Here is a 4,941-nt window from a genome sequence, read left to right on the forward strand (position 1 = left end):
TAATGACCTTTTTCCTGCATGTTCTTGATGTCATCCCACAACTCTTCAGTCTTTAGTGTCTAATTCATCAAATCTTTTCTTGAGATGATTTCTAAGTTCAGGTGGGATGTGTTCAAGGTCATATTTTAATTCTCATGAACTTGTTTTGCTTTTCTTCAGTTTCAGCCTGAACTTGCATATGAGCAATTGATGATCTGTTTACAGTCTGCCCGTTGCCTTGTTTTGACTGATAATATGGAGCTTTTCCACTGTCTACTTCCACAGATATAGTCAATTTGATTTCTGTGTATGCCATCTGGGAGGTCCATGTGTATAATCATCTTTTATGTTGTTAAAAAAGGTATATGCAATGAACAAATACCTTTTTTAACAACATAAAAGATCTCATAAAATTCTATCATGCAATCTCCAGCATCGTTTTATCATCAAGGCCATATTTTCTAACTATTGATCCTTCCTCTTTTTTCCAACCTTTGCATTCCAGCTGCCAGTAATTATCAATACACCTTGATCACATGTTTAATCAATTTCAGACTGAAGAAAGTGGGTAGAATTCTTCAATTTCATCATCACTGGCTTTAGTGGTTGGTGCATAATTTGAATAATAGTTGTATTAACTGGTTTTCCTTATAGGTGTATGGATACTATCCCATCACAGACAGAATTGTATACTTCAAGATAGATCTTGAAATATTCTTTTTGATGATGAATGTGATGCCATTCCTCTTCAATTTATCATTCATGGCATAGTAAACCATGTGGTTGCTAGATTCAAAATGGCCAGTACTAGTCTTTTCAGGTCACTAATGCTTGGTGTGGTGTTTGGGTTAATGCACTGGACTGCAAAGTTGGTTTGAATCACAAGGTTGGTGGTTCAAGCTCACCAGCCACTGCTTGGAAACCCTATACAGGGTCACTATGAGTCGGAATCAGCTTGATAGCACTTAACAACAACAATGCCTAGGATATCAATCTTTATGTGTTCCATTTAATTTTTTACAACTTCAAATTTTCCTAGATTCATACTTTGTATATTGCATCGTCCAATTATTAATGGATGTTTACAGCAGTTTCTTCTCATTTTGAGTTGTACCCCATCAGCAAATGAAGGTCCCAAAAGCTTTATGCTATTAGTGTCATTGTGGTCAACTATACTTTAAGGAGACAGCTCTTCCCCAGTTTTACTTTGAGTGCCTTTCAACCTGAGATGCTCATTTTCTGGCAGTATATTTGTCAATATTCTGGTGTTCTTCATAATGTTTCAATATTCATTATCCTGGTGCTGATAGTGTTCCATTGCTATTCATAAGGTTTTCAGTGACTAAATATTTGGAAGTATTCCATCTCTCCTTCTTCCCAGTCTGTTTTAATCTAGAAGCTCATCTGAAACCTGTCTAATACTGGTGACCCTGCTGGTATTTACAATACCAGTGTTATAGCTTCTGGAATCACAGCAAAACGCAAGCCACCATAGTACAGCAATCTGACAGATGAGTGGTGGATCAAAACTAAAGAAAAGTATTAATAAACTCAATCATAATGAGATTCAAACTCCTTTCCATCATATACTTAGGGAGACTTTCCTAGACTCAAATCTTCTTGCTTCAGTCTTCTCACCTTTCTACTATCCAGATGGATACAACACTCCATGATTTGTTTTCACATCTACCAATTATCCAGATTTCCAGACAGATCAGGGACAGTAGAAAAGGACAGAGATCAATGTTTCATATTTTTAGTGTTTCTGGGTCCAAAGAAAGTGGCTGGGTTAAACCACTTCCGAGCACTACAACCCAAACTGGAAATCCCAGTAAAAATATTCATATCTTGAACACATTCCTTAACTATGTCAGCCACGAACAAGCTTCCCAGACCCTTTTCCCAGACTTAGCTCCTCAAGTTCTCATTATGTTTTTTCTGATCAGAAAAAGAAATCAACTTTTTAAAAAGCTTTATTGAGATATAATTAACATACTGTATGATTTGCCTATTGAAAGTATACAATTCAATGGTTTTCAGTATATCCAGAGTTCTGCAACAATCACCACAATTTTAGAATATATTCATCACTCCAAAATGACACCCTGTATCTATTAATATTTACTGTCCATTTCCTCTCAACTCCCCAGTCCTAGGCAATCAGTAATCTTTCTGTTCTATAGAATTACCTGTTCTAAACATCTTATATAAATGGAATCACACAATAATCCTGTGACTATGCTTCTTTTACTTAGCATAATGTTGTCAAGATTCACTCATATTGTATCATGTACCAGTATTTCACTGATTTTTATTGCTGAATAAGATTCCTTTGTATGGATATGAACCCAAATCCATTGCTGTAGCATAGATTCTGATTCATTGCATATCACAGGTTGTTAATGAGTCTTCCTCCAATCTTGATGCCATGTTTTTCTTCATATAACCTAGCTTCTCAGATTATTTGCTCAGCATACATGTTGGATAAGTATGATGAAAGAATACAACTTTGTCGCACACCTTTCCTAGTTTTAAACCATTCAGTTTACCCTTTTTCTGTTCGAACAACTGCCTCTTGGTCTAGGTACAGGTTCTTCATGAGCACAATTAAGTGTTCTGAATACTCACACTTTGCTATGTTGTCCATAACTTGTCATGATTCACACAACCAAAGGCCTTTGTATAGTCAATAAAGCACATGTAAACATCTTTCTGGTATACTCTGCTTTCAGCTAAGATCCATCAGACATCAGCAATGATATCACTCATTCCATGTACTCTTCTGGAAGTTCTCTTTTAATGGATGGTTGCAGCTGTGTCTGTATTACCTTTAGCAAAACTTTACTCTCATGGGATATCAAAGATATTGTCCAATGATTTCCACATTCCATTGGGTCACCTCTCTTTGGAATGGGCACAAACATAGATCTCTTCCAATCAGTTGGCCAGAGAGTTGTCTTCCAAATTTCTTGGCATAGATGAGTGAATGCCTCCAGTGCCATCTCACTTTGTTGAAAGCAACCTGATTCAAAGCAACCGTAAAAGGAGCCCTGTTGATGGGCTAAGTTTCTAATAAAAATTTCAGTGGTATCAAATCATCAGCTATTCCATGGGAGAAAGGTGCATCAGTATACTTGTATAAAGATTTATAGCCTCTGAAACACTGAAGGGACAGTTCTACTGTGTCTGAAGTGTAAGGACACACTATATTTTGCTTATTAATTCATCAATTGATGATATTTTTGTTGTTCCTACTTTTTGACTATTACATAGAATGCTTCTATGTACATACATATACAAAATTTTATGTGGACATATGTTTTCATTTCTTTTGGGTATTATTGCCATCCTAGTGGATATGAAGTGGTACATCATTGTGGTTTTAATTTTTCTTTCCTTGATGGCTGATGTTGAAGATTTTTTCATGTGTGTATCAGACATTTAACTTGTCTTCTTTGGAGAGATGTCTATCAAGATTCTTTACCCATAGTTTGTTGGAATATTAAATTGCCTTTTTATTCTTGAGTTATAAGAGTACTTTATATGTTATAGATAGAAATCACTTATCAGATATATAACTTAAAAGCATTCCCCCTATTTGGTGACTTGTCTTTTCACTTTTTCAATAGTGCCCTTTGAAGCACAAAAGATTTTTATTTTGCTGAAGTCCAATTTATTCACTTTTTTCTTTTGTTACTTGTGCTTTGGTATCATATCTAATGAACCGTAGCTTCTTCCAAGGTCATAAAAATTTACCGATGTTTTCTTCTAAGAGGTTTATAATCTTAACTCTTAAATTTAGATCTTTGCTCTATTTTGAGTAAATTTTTTGTTTAAAGTATGAAGTAGGGGTTCATAATTTTGTGTACATGATTATCTAGTTGTTCCAGCACCATTTATTCAAAAAAATACTACTCTTTCCTCATTAAATTATCTTGGCACCCATATTGAAAATCAATTGACGGTAATGAGAGGGTTTCTTTTTGGACTCTTAATTGTATTCCACTGATCAGTGTGCTTAGCCAATACCAGCACCATACTGTCCTATTTACTATAACTCTGTACTAAGTTTTGAAATCAAGAAATCTGAGTTTGTTCTTTTTTTTTTTTTTTTGCAGATTTATACATTTATTTGATCATAAACTTAGTTTTCATCCACACTGACTGTCTGTAGGTTTTTGAAAGTGGTGACAGGCACACATAGGTCACCAGTGTATAGAGTTTGTTTGGTGAATCTTCATCCTCATTATGTTTTCTGTACAACCATACCGGATACGGTACGGGACATTCCTGATTCCTTTGGCCCAGACAGCGTTGTTGAGCCTGGTGTCAATGCGAACATCTGGTGTTCCCATCTCCTTCATGATAAATTTCCAAATCTCCTTAAGCACTCGAGGGGCACACTTCTTGAAGCCTACTCCATGGATGCGCTTGTGAATGTTGATGGTGTACTTTCTGGTCACCACTTCATTGATAGCAGAACGACCCTTCTTCTTGCCACCCTTCTTTGCCATAGCGATAGAATCAGGTTGGAAAGCACTGAGTTTGTTCTTTGTTTTAAAGATTGTTTTGGTTATTCTGTTGTTGCTGTCAAGTTGGTTCCAACTAGTAGAAACCGTGTATATATTTTTGCAGAGCAGTTTCCTGAGAGTAAACATCTTCAATCACCAACCAAGAAAAAGCTTAAAAGTCAGCCATCACTAAATGAGACAGAGATGAAAAATGATGTAGGCACAGCTTTGGAACAACAGGGCTCTGGAATACAGAGACTGAGACGTGGATGGAATGGGGAAAAGTGGGGAATAATGTTAAGATGCTTGGCTGCCTTTTTAATCATGGTTTTCCTTGCAATACATTATAAAACAGACACTGGAGGAGGAGAGAAAGGAATAACCAGAAATATCAACATGGAAAGCTTGTAAGCCCGTCTTCTGCCTATAACTGATTAGAATACCTAAAATG

At 36.0% G+C, this 4,941-nt stretch overlaps 1 pseudogene; it reads right to left on the reverse strand.

The window, feature by feature from the left end:
- Nucleotides 1-4,123: 4,123 nt before the first annotated feature.
- Nucleotides 4,124-4,941, reverse strand: part of LOC102821066 — an 18,425-nt pseudogene continuing 17,607 nt past the window's right edge.

Source organism: Chrysochloris asiatica, unplaced genomic scaffold (genome assembly GCF_000296735.1).
Source record: "Chrysochloris asiatica unplaced genomic scaffold, ChrAsi1.0 scaffold00138, whole genome shotgun sequence".
In the NCBI taxonomy this organism is placed as follows: domain Eukaryota; kingdom Metazoa; phylum Chordata; class Mammalia; order Afrosoricida; family Chrysochloridae; genus Chrysochloris; species Chrysochloris asiatica.